Below are 17,175 nucleotides of genomic sequence, written 5' to 3' on the forward strand. Positions count from 1 at the left end.
AGTGTACATAGCCTTTATTTATGTAAACCAGCTCCTTACCTTCTTGTGATTTTTTTTTTCAAGTTTTATTTTTTTTCCTTTCCTAACACCAGGGGAGCCACCCCTCCTAAATTTCGTTGTTTGGTACCTGTACTGTAGCAATGACAATAAAGTCCATTCATTCATTCATCATTCATTCATTCATTCATACACCCGCAGACAACTGTAACTTGCATCTAAACATTTTCTTTGATGTTTTTATCTATCGACCTAAAGTTTCCCACTGTAATGCATCTTGTCAGAGAACCAACCAAGTTTCCAACTTGTTTTGTTATTTGTAAAAAAATATTTGTGTTATATAGACTCAATTTAAAATTGATTAAATTAAAAGAATTTGCCATCACTCCACACACAATACCTCATAAAGACAAAGTGAAAACAAGTTTTTTGAAATTTCGGTAAATGTATTAAAATTGAAATACAGAAATACCGCATCCACATAATAAGTATTCAGACTCTTGCTATGACGCTCTTAGAATGAGCTAAAATGCCCCCCAAAATAAGTTGAATTCAGTCCATCTTAATGCTAGTATAGTTCACATAATTTTAGAATGGCACGGCATATATCTCTTGTTATAATTGTTTAAACTTTCAAGCTCCATCACTATAGCACATACAGTAACTGTGTCTTAATTAGAGAGAATGTACTTTCTCTCTCACAAGGGACATCTGATATGTCACGCCCTTCTTATCCACTCTGACGGCCATTATCTAAGGCACAATTATAATGATAAAACCACAGTGGGTCTCAGGGTTATTCAATGAAGCGTCTGATCACATTAATTGACATGGATGCTACCCAACAGTGGTTCTAATTTTAACTACACTTAATGGGGTGTCACAGATAGCTTTGTACAAGTCCTTTGTGATTTATTTAGTCTGTTGTGGTGTTAATGACCCAATTAAACACACTTCTTATCAATTAGGAATGCAACTAAACTTATTTTATTCAAAGTTCACTTTAACTCACTTAAAGTTAAAATCAGCTCTTAGTCTGTTTTGGTCAGTATTGGTCTACCTGACAATGCTACTGTGTTTGTATGTGTTTTTTCCTTTCAGAATGACGTGGTCTACAGTGGTCCCCCATATAACTGGAAAGGTATTGGGATAGCATTGATGGTAATCCTGATGGTCATATCTGTGTTCATCCTCTCTGTCTTCCTACTCACTCCCGGTAAGTCAGAAAGAAGATCACAAGGAGGAGCTTGCCACAGTGTCCCAAAATTATACATCTTTGTTTATATATATATATATATATATACATATGCCGTTTAGCTGAAGCTTTTATCCAAAGCGACTTATATTGCAGTGAGTGCATACATTTGTCAGTACAGCATATATGGTTCCATCCGGAATCGAACCCACAACCTAAGCAATATAATCATCATCTCTCTCTCTCTCTCTCTCTCTCTCTCTCTCTCTCTCTCTCTCTCTCTCTCTCTCTCTCTCTCTCTCTCTCTCTGTGTTTGTTACAGATGAGTCTCTTCTCCTCCAGCGATCTCGTCTCACCCTGGAGGACCTTGAGAAAGAGGAGTTCAAAGTTCATGACATCCACGTGACCTGGCTCAATGGTAAGAAGAGCCATTGTGTTCGATTACCTGATTGATGTTTGTTTGTTTTTTGCAGTTTTTATTTATGTCTGTTTATGGTTGTGTTATTTTAGTTTTGTCAGTCTTTGTAAGCTGTTTTGGTGTTTAGTATTATGTCGATTTGTCATCATCTTTCATGAATTATTTTCTATAGAGGGTATATGTACCCTTTTACTTTTTATAAATGCTATGTTCACAATTGTATGCTCTCAAAAAAGAAAAAACTGAAGAAGAAAAAGAAGAGCCATTGTGTGATATACTGTATTTATATCTATGAAACATTCATCAAGCCTTGAGTGTTTGCTGTTTGTTTGAGAGGCTACCCACCTAGCGGCATCTGGTTGCTTCACAGGCGGTCCATGTTATTTGATTAACATGATTAGTTTTATAACGCTGCCGCTCACACGCAGAGCTCAGCTCATCAACTAATCACAAATCATTACCTGACATGAGTTTGGAATTATGTACGGTTCATTTATACACTCACCGGACACTTCAGTAGGTACACTTTGGTTAACAAGCAGTTGAAAAGGTGTACCTAATGAAGTGTCCGGTGAGTGTATATTATAGTTCTCTATTAATACACGCATCAGATACATACCTGTCAACATTGGGATTTGAAAATAAGGGATATTTCCCCCAAAATAAGGGAAAATAAGGGATATCCCCCGCACGCCCCCGGGCCGTCCTCCCCCCCCCCCCACTGTCCACAAACCATACCCCTTACATTTAGACAAGGGTAGACACAGTCAATCCTAACATCACCACTAGACAACCATAGGATACCTCTTACATTTAGACAACACACAGTCAGTCCTAACATCACCACTAGACAACCATAGGAGACCCCTTACATTTAGACAAGGGTACACACAGTCAATCCTAACATCACCACTAGACAACCATAGGATACCGCTTACATTTAGACAAGGGTACACACAGTCAGTCCTAACATCACCACTAGACAACCATAGGATACCTCTTACATTTAGACAAGGGTACACACAGTCAGTCCTAACATCACCACTAGACAACCATAGGATACCTCTTCCATTTAGACAAGGGTACACACACAGTCAGTCCTAACATCACCAATAGACAACCATAGGATACCTCTTACATTTAGACAAGGGTACACACAGTCAGTCCTAACATCACCACTAGACAACCATAGGATACCTCTTACATTTAGACAAGGGTACACACAGTCAGTCCTAACACCACCAATAGACAACCATAGGATACCTCTTACATTTAGACAAGGGTACACACAGTCAGTCCTAACATCACCACTAGACAACCATAGGATACCCCTTACATTTAGACAAGGGGACACAGTCAATCAACCACCTGCTTCAGTGCAACAAGAATTGGGTTAACTAGTTCCTATGATTAAGTAAGTGACTACAGGTGATCAGAATCAGATACCTGGTTGAAAGTAAAATACTTTGAACATCCCTGCATACAGGGCTGGACTGGGACAAAAATTAGGCCCTGGCATTTTTGGCCCAGACAGGCCCACCCCAATCGGTCGGCCCACACCCACCAGCACAAAAAGACTTGCCTTATATACTTGTCTTATATACTGTGCTGTACAGTCATATGACAAACTGTAGTATTCCCCCAAACCACTACAAAGACGACTACATACAGTAAGCAATGGTACCAGTGCAAGTAGACCAGTGTACTCAGTGATCAGATTCCACAGCGAATTTACGAACGCAGCCTTGTTGTTCTAGATTTTTTTTTTTCATTATCAACCTATCATTGCGCTTTAGAGTAAAACAAAGCACGCAACTGTCGCGTCTATCTTTTCATGGCAACTCTACATTGTGATTTACAAGGGATATTAACTAATATTAAGTAATATTATTACTTGGTTACATTTTGCAATTGATCCGCGGTACACATGCGTGCCGAACGGTGGGGGGCGATCCGTTACACCCCTAACAGCTACCTATATTTTCCTTACCGGGTCAACGGTTACAGGCTGACTCGGCCCCGCTTCTTCTGTATCCTCTCTATCCTCTGTATCTGTACCCTGCTCCCGCTCCTCCCTGCTAGCCTCCTCTTCAACCTGTTGCTGTTGCTGCTGTGGTAAACTTGAGGGTGCAGCAAACATGTCCCTAATGTTTACACATTTGGCAGCATCTGCCTCGAGTTTCTTTTTGTTTTTCCCAGCCTCCCTTCCGTTTTAGTGTGCTTTTGCGCTCCATCTCTCTCAGTATCTATCTAGTAACTATCCAGGCTAACTAAATTTATTTTGCCGGCCGGCTCGGCCCAAAACTACCGCGAAACTGAGACGGAGGTCTGGTGCTGCGTGCGTGCGTGACCCCTGACCCCCCCCACCCCCCTTCTCTCTGTTGATTGGGCCAGCCCAGTGTCTGTATCGAAAAGTGACCAATGGGCCGCTGTCCCTGATTTATGGGCCGTTCAATGGTAGCTTTCGATTTATGGGCCGTTCGATGGTAGCTTTTGGCCGGGCCGGCTGGTTAAAAAATAAAATAAAAAATAAAAATATATTTTTAATTTTATTTTTTATTTTGCCGGTCGGCTCGGCCCAAAACTACCGCGGCCCACCGGGCAAATGCCCGGTATGCCAGATGGCCAGTCCAGCCCTGCCTGCATATACACATGAAAACACAAAAGGGCATATCAATTCAGCACATTATACATTACTTGACACCATGATGTCAATGGGAAAAGCGGCGCAATGCTACCAGCGATCATTTCAAAACGGAGATAACCGAGGCTGCGTTCGTAAATACGCTCTGGAAATCTGATCACCATTCATGGAATGCCTCTTGTCCAATCAAATTACTTGGTCCCTTAATTACGTTGCACCTAGTGTGCGTTCCGGCGCTCTCAGAGCAAAATTACGAACGCAGCCCAAGAAACGAGAGGAAACAAGTCAACTCCGACATAGATATAACGATTGTGCGCATGCGCCAACGTCTAACAATTAAGTGTTAAATTATATTATATTATAGGTAAAAAATTCGGGAGATTTACGGGAAAATATTTAAACGGGAGCACAGCGGGAACGAAAGGTAAAATACGGGAGAATCCCGGGAAAAACGGGAGGGTTGACAGGTATGATCAGATATGCATCTATATCTTACTCTTATTGCTTAGTGGATAGATACATCTCGAAATAAAACACACGTGTGAGGAAAAATCTAATGGTCTTAACTGCGACACATACTGTACTTCCTGTCTCACCACTAGTTTCTGTCTCCCACCTTCAGATGACGAGGTGGCCTTCCGCACTAGGGAGGGACATATCCTCGAACACAGCCTGAAGGAGAACCTCACCATCTCTCTGCTGGACGGCAGTGTGCTCGTGAGTGAGACAAGCGCACACAACAGGAGCGCTGGGTGATTGATTGATTGACTCACTGATTTTGCTTTGCGGTCGGTGGACGTACTTCATCTTCCATATCCACGGTCCAATCAATGTCAAGTTGTGTTTGAAAGAAAATCACTCCCTGCTGCGTTTATGTGCATTTACATTATGTATGTCTTTTCGTAGAATCTGAAGGACACAACGTTTCAGGTGTCACCTGACCAAAAATATATTCTGCTGGCGTACAACATCGATCCGGTGAGTAAAGTTAGCAGTGTATTTGTTTAGGAAAACAAGAAACATGAATCATGATATACTATATCCATACTCAAGATTTCATTCTGATGCAATTGTTATGCTCCTAAAGTATACATGTTTAATGAAGACCTGGTTGGATGTGCACAATATCACTCCAAAATGCTTACCATTGCTGAAAGGTCTGAACTGGCAAACTTATTGGAGGGTAATTCCAGGATTTCAAGTCTGTTGGAATTGATTTGATTTGATTTTACTTTCCTCTGCCCTTGACAGGTGTTCTCAAAATCCTTTTCAGCCTCCTATGCCATTTACAGTGTGGGGACTGGGTAGGACTTATGATACAGTTCATGTGTAATTCATTACCATAGTGTGCAATCGGTCCAAAAAGCAAATACAAATTACTATGCATAACAGGTCATGCGTGTGTGTCTGTCTGTGTGCTCATGTGTATGTCTGCATGTGTGTGTGTCTGCGTTTGTGTGTGTGCATGTGTGCGTGCTTGTATGTGTGTCTTCGTTTGCACATGTGTGTGTGTGTGTCTGTGTTTGCATGTGTGTGTGTGTGTATGTGTGTGTGTGTGTGTGCATGTGTGCGTTTGCCTGTTCGTGTTTGCGTGTTCGTGTTCCTCCCTTTGCTTCCCAGGGGTTTCCTTGAGCTAAATCCACACAAGGTGAAGCCATCTGCGCTGCAGCACGCCGCCTGGGGTCCGCATGGAAATCAACTGGTAAAGCCCTGAGGAGTCAGGGGGTCACATATGTGTACAGTGTGTCAGGGGGTCACATATGTGTACAGTGTGTGTGTGTGTGTGTGTTTCCAGTGACTTCATAGGCGTTTGTTGTTTGTTACCGTGGCAGATCTACATCTTTCACAACAACATCTACTACCAGCCAGGTGTGTACAGCAGCCCAGTGCATCTCACCTTCACTGGCAGCGGGTCTGTCGTCAACGGCCTGTCAGACTGGACGTATGAGGGTGAGAGAGAGAGAGTACTTCTCTACTCTTCTTTTCTCTCCTGCTGCTGCTGCTACTACTACCCAATATTGATATATTGTTGTGCCTGACTTAGAAAGTGAAGTTCCCTTGTGGAAAAATCCTCTTCTGCACTGAGAATGGATACAGTACATGTCATAGGGGTGGTTAACCCATTGTCACCTGTTCTGTACCCTGACTACCCTCTCCTCTGATGGCAGAGGAGATCCTCCGTGCTTACCCTGCCTACTGGTGGTCTGGAGACGGCGTCCGCCTGGCGTACCTGTCCATCAACAACACGGCTACGCCCTTTGTGGAGATCCTTCGTCTCACGGGAGGACCCTACCCTTCCGGAACATTCTACCCGTACCCAAAGGTGAACTACGCAATAACGATGCAGTGGCTGTGAGCTTAAGGTTTAGGTAGTCCTGGGGTATTTGGGGATGATATGCATGGGGTGTGCTTGGGGATGATAGTCAATTCGTGAGCTTAGAATTATAAGGTTCTATCTCCGTTTAGGGTAGTTCAGAGCTACTGAGCGTCAACGTTTTTACATTCCATTATGTTTTGTGAGATGGAACCTTTGTATTTTATGAATTACTAACTCAAAAATGTCAAAAATTTAAAAATAACACCACACAGCCTATTGGATCAGATTATGTAAAAAACAACATTTTGACAAAAATGGAGATAGAACCTTATAATTCTAACATCACGAATTGTCTACAGTAGGCTTTCTCTAATCTCTGCTGTTTGCCTTTACAAATGCTGAGGATGGAATACTATTGGGGGTTTAACATCATTATGTTGAATTTGAGGTGAAGGATTTATTTGCGATGATTTGATCTTCATGTTTCGATGTGCGATCCCACGCAGGCAGGAGCTAACATCCCAGCTGCTTCTCTCTACGTGGTAAACGTCTTCAGTCCAGCGCACACTCTGAGAATGACCCCACCCGTCTCCTTGAAGAACAGGTTTATGACCTGCTTTTATAACATTATAGATTATATAATATAATATGATAATTAAATATTATCATATTTCACAATATGTATTTCTACAGTATTATATAGTAGCTCTGTTATTAACTCAAAGTGCTTTAAAATGTTTATGGGTACCTTCCATCAATATATATATACAGTATATATATATTTTTTCTGTACAGTGTCCTTGAGGCAATTTTAATTATTATTCAATTATTATTATTATTATTATTATTATTATTAATAATGTGGCTCAGCCAGGTTAGTTCCTCCTTGCATGAGCTCTTTGACCTCTGTCTGTTTCCTGTGTATCCAGGGGTCATTACATCTCCATGGTTACGTGGGTGAGGGTCACGTGGGTCCAGAACCACTCCGTGCTCTCTGTGTGTGAGGCCACGACTGGACTCTGTTCACAGGTGGGCAAAGTCCAACCAGCACTATGTTGTGGGTTCGATTCCCACTGGGACCATAATATACATAGACAGATTATGAAAAAATGGGCCCCTGGGCCTGGACTTGTAGAAAGCCCCCCCCCCCTCCTCCCCAGCGCACACACACAACATTTTACCGCGCACATAAAAACAGCATATACCTAAGACACAGCCAACATTCACCTGCATCTCAACAGGATTTACGCAGGAACACTCAAAGCCAACAGCTTTCGGTCAACCGGGATTCAAAATGGCATTGTTGAGCCGCCAATTTCAAATAATGAAGCCCTATTATACTATTACAATACATTAACACAACTAGACTACTTCATAGTTTCATAAATATAAGTGAATATGCAAACCGTATACCATCCATTAATACACTGCTTAATGCGCATACACAGGTAGCCTACCTGGCTTCTGTGATTGGCTTTGGCTGCGGGTCCAGAAGTAGTAATATGTTGACAGGTTCTGTGATTTATCTCCGATGGTCATTTAGTTAATCTCCTTCCATATGATCCTTCATCCGATGTTATTGCGTGAGATTTCGGTCTTTCATAGACCTTCTTCGGGCATATGCACTACCAAAAACAATTCGTATTGTATCCTAGACTGTAGCTTTCACAGTGTGCATAAAAGTTGTATCAAGACTAGTCTATTTAGTCCGTAAGGCTATTCTAGTTTTTTTTGCCAGATAAACAAGCTTGTTCACCTTTTCAGTCTTTCGAATGGCTCGTAACATGCACTCTTTTTTTTTAAGGGAGCATCTCGCTTTCCTAACAGTGCTGCCAGATGGGATTGTTTTCCAGCCTAACCACAGTCTAAAAGCCGCCCAGTGTGATCATAAGTAGCCCAATTGGGCGGGAATACGACCAACCTGGCAACACTGTCCTTATTCTCCGTTCTGAGGAGAAGCTGTCATGTGACACGTCTGTGTGTGTGTGTGCGTGTGTGCGTGTGTGTGTGTGAGGTGTTTTCCAGTAGCGCTCCCGTGCCCTCCCAGAATGAGGAAGTCCTGTGCTGTGCATACTAGACATTTTACACATTTCTGAATCTCTTCCTTGAGTCAGACGAAACTCCCAACTTCCTTGAGTCATATGCCAGGCTCCAGGCTCCAGACTCCAGGCTCCAGGGTCCAGGCTCCAGGGCTGAGTGTGTGTCTGAGTGTGTGTCTGAGTGTGTGTCTGGGCATCTCTGGCACCGCACACTCCTGGTTTTCTTCCTGGAGAGAATCGCAGTCTTCTCCACGAACCCTCTCCACTGGGGTACCCCAGGGTTCTGTCCTAGGGCCCCTACTTTTCTCTCTCTACACCAAGTCTCTTGGCTCGGTAATCTCTTCACATGGGCTCTCCTACCACAGCTACGCAGACGACACTCAACTCTTCCTGTCCTTCCCCCCGTCTGATGTACACGTGGCAACCCGTATCTCTGCATGTCTCGCTGACATTTCAACATGGATGGCTGACCACCATCTCAAGCTCAATCTTAACAAGACCGAGCTCCTCTTCATCCCCGGGAAAGCCTGCCCTCTCCAAGACTTCTCTATCACAGTGGAGAACTCTACTGTAACCCCCTCCCTGACAGCCAAGAACCTTGGAGTGATCCTGGACAACCGACTATCCTGTGCGGAGAACATAGCAGCAACGGCTCGCTCCTGCAGATTCTTCCTCTACAACATCAGAAGGATACGACCATTCCTTACCAGAGAGTCAGCGCAACTCTTGACCCAGGCACTGGTCATCCCTCGTCTGGATTACTGCAACGTACTCCTGGCTGGGCTCCCAGCCTCCGCCATTAGACCTCTGCAGCTCATCCAGAACGCTGCTGCCCAGCTGGTATTCAACCTCCCCAAATACTCTCATGTCACCCCTCTCCTTCGCACCCTGCACTGGCTCCCGATAGCAGCTCGCATCAGATTCAAGACTCTGGTGCTTGCATATCAGGCAGCTAAAGGGACAGCCCCTGCCTACCTGAAGGAAATGGTAACCCCCCAAACTCCAGCCCGCTCACTCCACTCCTCCACCTCGGCTGGCCGACTGGCCCCACCACCTCTGCACAGCAGTCGTGCTGCCCGATCACGTCTCTTCACAACACTGGCTCCCCGCTGGTGGAATGAGCTCCCCACGGCTGTCAGAACGGCAGAGTCAATACCCATCTTCCGTCGTAGACTGAAGACCCATCTCTTCAGGTTACACCTTAACTGCTCCTCCTGAGACATCTTCTGCCCCTCAGCACTACGTCTCCTAAAGACACCCGCTTTCCCCTCTACTGTGTCCCTAAGAACTTCTATTGCCCCCCTTGTACTGTTTCTCTGTTTCTCCAGTATAAACAAAATAATAACTAGGTTTTAGAAGAAGGTGATCGGAGAAGGTTTTTCCTTCTATCAATGGCCCCGGGCCTGAGCTAGATTACTCTTCCTGCAACGAATGGTGGACTGATGATTCACATGCTTAGCATTTAAATGTATTGATTGTAAGTCGCTTTGGAATAAGGCATCTGCTAAATGCCAAAAATGTAAATGTAAATGTCTGAGTGTGTGTCTGAATGTGTGTCTGAATGTGTGTCTGAGTGTGTGTCTGAGTGTGTGTCTGAATGTGTGTCTGAGTGTGTGTCTGAGTGTGTGTCTGAGTGTGTGTCTGAGTGTGTGTCTGAGTGTGTGTCTGAGTGTGTGTCTGAGTGTGTGTCTGAGCGTGTGTCTGAGCGTGTGTCTGAGCGTGTGTCTGAGCGTGTGTCTGAGCGTGTGTCTGAGTGTGTGTCTGAGTGTGTGTCTGAGTGTGTGTCTGAGTGTGTGTCTGAGTGACACGGGGGTCAGACACAGGCCAGAGGTCAAGTTGTGTGTGGGACAACTCATTGACCCTGATGTTGACTGTGTGTTTGTGTGTGTGTGTGTGTGTGTGTGAGGTGTTTTCCAGTAGTGCCCATGAATATCTGGATCGGTCAGCCACAGGTACGTAAAAAAAAAAAAATCCTACTTGTCACTAAAAACAAGACCAATAATCTCCCAATAAAACACAACAATTATTCACAAATGTGACAGCAGCTGGTGAGATTGGGAACAAGTCGGCAACCGACCAAAAATCGGAACATTTGATTTGATTTATTAGGATCCCCATTAGCTATGCAAAGCAGCTACTCTTCCTGGGGTCCACACAGAACATATACAAGAAACATTTTGATTGGTTGACGACTTGTTCCCGCTTTCACCTGCTGCTGTCACAAATAAGAAGCCCTCTTGTGTTTTGGCACAATGTCCTCTCTGTGTTTCCATGAAAGTTAAGCGAATTTCGAAATGCGAATCACCTCGAAATGCGAATCAGAACGGTTTATGGAAACGCAGCTTGTGAGGTGGTAAAATGGGAATTTGACATCAGATAATTGTGGGAATTGCTGCCTTTCGCCACCAGGAGGCCCCCCTCTTCTCTAGAGATGGATCTGTGTTCTATGTCACTCTTCCTGTCATCCAAGGGGGAGAAGAAGAGTATCGACACATAGCTGTCCCTGCCTGCTCAGGTTACCGTGATATTTCAAATAAATAATTCATATATAATTTCATCAATATCTGGCGTTATTTAATTTCCCTGTTGTCAATCCGTCTGTCTGCCCTTCACAACTACAATTACCCCCCTCCAATCCATCTCGTTTTCCTATCTCTCCCTGTCCATCTCTCTCTCCCCTCGTTCTCTCTGTCTTTTAGCTTTGTTTCATCTCTGTCTTGTGCACCACGCGCGCTCTGTTTCTGTGCTCAAATATTATGTGCAATATGACAACCCACGTGTACATAAGGTTCAGATATAGGAAAAGTTAGGATATTTATAGCATAGCATAGAGTACAGCACAGTGTTTTATTGTATAGTATAGTAGTATAGTATAGTAGATAGTGTACATAGCCTTTATTTATGTCAACCAGCTCTTTTCTCTTTTTTTGTTTTATCCTTGGCTCTCTTGTTTTTAGTCTTTTTTCCTAGCACCAGGGGAGCCCCCCCTCCTAAATGTCGTTGTATGGTACCTGTACTGTATTAATGACAATAAAGACCATTCATTCATTCATTCATTCATTCATTCATTCTCTTTCTCTCTGTAGCCGCTGACCTCTCCCATGTCGCCGGGCTTCCTGACATCGGGACACTGGGACGTGACGTCGCTCTGCGGCCTGGATGAAGACGCAGAGAAGATGTAGGAGGACAAGTCACTTCGCCAACATGGAATGGAATGGAATGGACTTTAACATCATGGGAAACATCATACTCATCATACTTTATTCTGATGCACAATCTGCCATCTGCAATCTGTGATCCTATAATCACCAGGGAACTAGTTGTTCAAAACGTTGGATCAGAACGATCCCGATTCTTTTCTCTGATCTAGGATCAGATCTATCTGGCTGATTTTGAGATAAAAGGGGAAATCAGCCAGCTCGATCTGATCCCGGATCAGAGAAAAGAATCAGGATCGTTATGATCCAGATTAAAAGTGTTTGAACAACTGGGCCCTGCATCAATATCTGGCATACTGTATCTCTACATATCTAACCCCATCATAACCCCAACCCACAGCCTGACATTATCCCTATGTTTCCCTGTCTTGGTAGGTTCTTTGTCAGCACAGAGGAATCCACATACAGCAGACATCTGTACAGGTAGACCTGCATTCATAATACCCTGGAATAATGTTGTGGTTCAAATACATGTTTAGATAGCAACATCTGAATGTTTTTGTCTCACTAACCCCCTCTCCCAGAGACACTGTCTGACCTGTTCCATTACGGAGACCTGTAGCTTCTACAAGCCCCAGTTCAATGAATGAATGAATGAATGAATGAATGCATGAATGAATTCAACCCCGGCCTTAGTCGCTTCATTCTTCACTGCTTGGGTAAATATATGTATATCTCGTTATCTTTCTTGATGTCACACACACGCACGCAGACACACGCACGCACACACGCACGCGCGCGCACACACACACACACACACACACACACACACACACACACACACACACACACACAGAGAGAGAAGACACACTCTTTGAGAACATCTTTTGTGTGTTCTTTGTTGTACTTTAGGTCCTGGAGTTCCCAGAGTGACTGTTCACAGCACAAGAGAACATTTCAGTAAGCACTTTTTTCTCTTAGGATTTTCATGTTCCACTTTACACAGCGTGTCCACTAGATGGAGATGTTGAGCTATATATTCGTCTGACCAAAATGGACTCAGAGGCGGTGTCATGTTTTTTGTGTGTACCGTACATTGCATACAGCTAGACTAGAGCAGCAAATGACATTGAATGCTGCTGGGACATCCACTCTCTATAAAAAGTGCATTACTTAGCAATATATTTGTCTGATTTTTTTCATGAAGAGGTTGATATAGAAAACAATCAAGTAGTTGTAGATTCCGTACAATGGTTCCAGCTGTTACTCCTGAACACTGGAATGTCTCTTTGTACATCCAGCTGTGTAAATGTCAGTATCCCACGGTTGTTCTCCTAGGGTACACAGTGCTGGAGGACAACAAGCCTCTGTCTCTGGCCCTGGAGGGCAAACGGCTCCCATTCACACACTACAGACACATCACAGCTGACCACCACGGTAGGCCTACTGCAGAAGAAGACGAACAGAAGAATGTTTTATTTGCCATGCAATCAACTTGTCAGTCAATTGTTGGAATTTTGTATTTTTGGGTTCTAGGCACAGGGTCAGCCGTAGTCGGCGCCCCTGGAGCAATTTCAGGGTTAAGTGTCTTGCTCAAGGGCACATGCAGCTCCCTCCTGAGGTGGGGATCGAACCAGTGACCTTTCGATTTGCTAGCCAGCCTCTCTAACCTCTTTACTGTACACGGCGGAAATCACCTTCACTCTTATTGTGGATTCAGCCATAATGCAGCCATAACATGAGCCTAACTCATGTTCATATTGCAGACGTTCACCTCAAGCTGGCCTTACCACAGGGATATGAAGAAGGCCTGCACCCTCTCCTGATCATCGTGTGAGCTTTACAAAACAGGAAAGCAAACATGAAAATATTCCTCATAATATAAGACATTTGACAGAGACACATGGACACTACATTTGTGAGCAAATCATTTTAAAGGAAACAGGTTTCACACAAAAGCGTCTCATAGAAGAACATGATTAAAACTAAAAGCAAAAAAAATCACCCAGTCATCTTTGTCTTACAGGGATGAAGCTCCTGGTACTCAGGCAGTCACAGACAGGTTCTCTCTGGACTGGCCCCAGGTTCTGGCTAACATCCATGGAGTGGCTGTGGCATGGGTGGAGAGTAGGGATGGGACGATTATCGTGTTTATCGTTAATCGCGATAAAAACACCCGCGATAACTTTATCGTGGAGAATTTTAATTAGTTGAATAATCGTCATAATCGTTTTTTTTTTTTTTTTTTTTTTTTATATTTTTTTTTTTTAAATGACTGGACTTTTTAAATAGGCACTACATTTTATAAACACTGCTTTGTCTGACTGGTGGTCCCCAGCTGATGACCCAGTTAGGCCCACATAGGTGTTCAGTGAGGTGTCACAGCACACCTGTTCTAAAGGCACTGTTGGAGGTGCGTCAGGCAGCAATGCCCAGCAGGAGTACCATCACCTGTATCATGATTTGATCTGTCTGTTTTTATTGTATGTATTAATGTATGTGACCTATGTGTGTTTTTTTTGTTGTTGTTAATATTTTTATTGAGTTTCACGTACACAACAGGACATAACAACAACAACTAGTATCCGTGGGGGAGGTTATTGTCCCATTAATAGTAGAAAACTAGTTTTGCACTTTGTTATGCAGTACATTGTCCATAAACAATAACAGAAAATGTTCTTTCTCTTTTTTTTTTTTTTTTACAAACAAAAAACAAAGACAAACAAAACAAAACAAAAACAAAAAAACAGGGGGGGAGGAGGCCATGTCACATATCAGAAATAAACAGAAAAGAAAATGACAACAAATGCCATAATATATGGGGGGATCACCCCCATCGGAGACAGCATCCATGTCTTACAGTCCTAAACACAGCGGCAGCACAACACCAGCACAGTAAATAATATTGTGACCCATACATTGTAGATCTGTTACACATTAGTCTTGTGTACTTTCTTGAGTGTAATCCACCAAACCTTTCATTACAATGGCAGCCAGTCTGGTACCAATATAATCTAAGAACGGAGACCAAATCTTATAGAATGTCTTTATCTTACACTTATGTCAGATATTCCATAGGAATCATATCAAAAATTACCTTGTGCCATCCAGCTATTGTAGGCGGTTTGCAGTCTATCCATTTCAGCAATATATTTTTCCTTGCACAAAAAGTGAGGATACACAGAAGTCTTTTGGAATGCATACTTTTAAGTTGTTTGTCTGGCAACCCAAACAATAGACACATGGGGTCCTTATCCAATGTAACATCTAGAATTAGATGAATTTTATCCACTATACCTTTCCAGTAATCATCTATATATCTACAAGTCCAAACACAATGAACAAAGCTCCCAACCTCGGTAATACACTTTGTACACATTTCCGATTTGTTATGATCCATTTTATGTCTAAGTTGGGGAGTAATCTGCAAACGTTGTAGTAGTCTAAATTGCGTTTCCTTCGTCCTATTACAGATTGAGATGTCGTTTGCCGATTGCCATATTAGTGACCAAGTTGCTGCATCAGTATTAATGTTCAGGTCATTATTCCAGTCTTTGGGCGTAAATGCAGGTTTGCCTTTATCATATTTCGAAAGTGCTCTATACCCAAGCCCCAGAATGCCTCTCGTCTTTCCAGCAGAGACTATCTCCTCCAGCGGAGAGGGTTGGTGACAGAGGCCAGTGTCTTTTTGGCTATTTAAAAAACTTCGTATCTGAAGGTATCTGAAAAACTCATTTTGTGGTAGGTCATATTTCTTACATAATTGGTCAAATGAAAGTAGTATTTCCGTATCATATAAATGTCCGATAGTAACCATCCCTTTGCTGTCCCACCGCTTGAAACCCCTATCCGTGGCACCAGGGGAGAAGTCTATGTTGCCCCAAACTGGCGAGAGGGAGGATGTAATAATCGTATGTTATAAATAAATAGTAATATAATTGAGATTTCTCACATGAGCCGCGCGCGAATATCCTCACAGAAATGTGTCTCGCGCGATTGTTCAGCCTGCATGGGTAACGTGACTGTCAAGTCAGCCTTGTCAGTCAGTCACTAACGTATGCTAGCCTTCTCACCATGGCTGCATCGGCCCCGTGTCCATTGCCTCACCTTTCCAGGGTTGCACGCAGGCTTCTATGCATACCTGCAACTAGTGTTCCTTCAGAGAGAGTGTTTAGTGCCAGTGGGCACATACTCACACCTCTCCGAGCACAGCTAAAGGCAGAAAAAGTGAACATTTTGTTGACATTTTTGCACTTTAACCTATCTTGAAGCTTTCAAGTCTCTAAGCCACAAGGCTAGCACTCAGTTTGATGACAGAAAAGTGTCAGTGTTCAAGTTTTGTTTGACAGTATTTTTTTCCTTTATTTATGCAGTGATACCTTATAATTTATCATTACCTTATTTAAGATTTTATTAAAGATTTTTATTTTTGTCAAGATGTTTTTAAAATGATGTTAATGTTATTAACATGATTCAATAAAAATACAACAAAATCTAAGTTAAAGTGATTACAGTGTGTTTTATTGGCATTCTAAAAAAAAGTTTTTTTTTTTTTTTTTTTTTTAAAATTCTCGCGATAATATCGTGGATCGCGATTATTTTGCCCACGATAATCGTGACATGACATTTTCTAATCGTCCCACCCCTAGTGGAGAGTAGGAGTGGGAGGGCACGAGGCCCGAAGTCCCTGAACCTTGACCCCAGGAAACTGACCTCCCAGAAAGTGAAAGACCAGCTGAGCGCGGCAGAGTGAGTTACAGTGTTAACGATGATGCTTTTACTGCCTGGCTGCAGACCAGTTGTGGAAAGGGTTGACACATCTGAACATTACTGCAAGCTTAACAGAAACGGAACATTTGAGCAGCTCAAATCCTGTTTCACTGTGGTGCTTTTTCGCAGCAGAAAACCCGATTTCAATCCATCCGTAAAGAGTGTAAAAAGCACAACGAAAGATGAATGCGTTCTTTGTTGTAGGTGGTTGATGGAGCTGCCCTATATTGACCGCAGGAGGATTGCGCTATATGGAAAGGTACTGTGCGGCTATATGGAAAGGTACTGTGTGGCGTTTTTAACGTCAGTTGCTACAGTGTGTTGGTATACCGGTCGTCACTCGTCACTCAAAGGCAGGGGACAAGGAGGGAGTGCATCAAAACATCTAACCTTTTGTGTGTCCCTCTGTAGCCTATGCCCCCCACCCCCCCTTCCCCTCCCCTCCCAACACCCCCACCACCAATCAGAGAGAGCATTGAGAAAGAGGATCAGAGGTACACATTTTGTTTGACAAAAATTGAGGATTGTGGTTGTCAGTGCAGTACACATGCTATCCTGCTGACTTAACTAAGCTCACACTCTTACTGTAGGGGGTTAAAATGCTATATCATCCCGTGAATTATATTCATGTGCATGA

Source organism: Nansenia antarctica (genome assembly GCF_963989245.1).
Source record: "Nansenia antarctica genome assembly, chromosome: 18".
In the NCBI taxonomy this organism is placed as follows: domain Eukaryota; kingdom Metazoa; phylum Chordata; class Actinopteri; order Argentiniformes; family Microstomatidae; genus Nansenia; species Nansenia antarctica.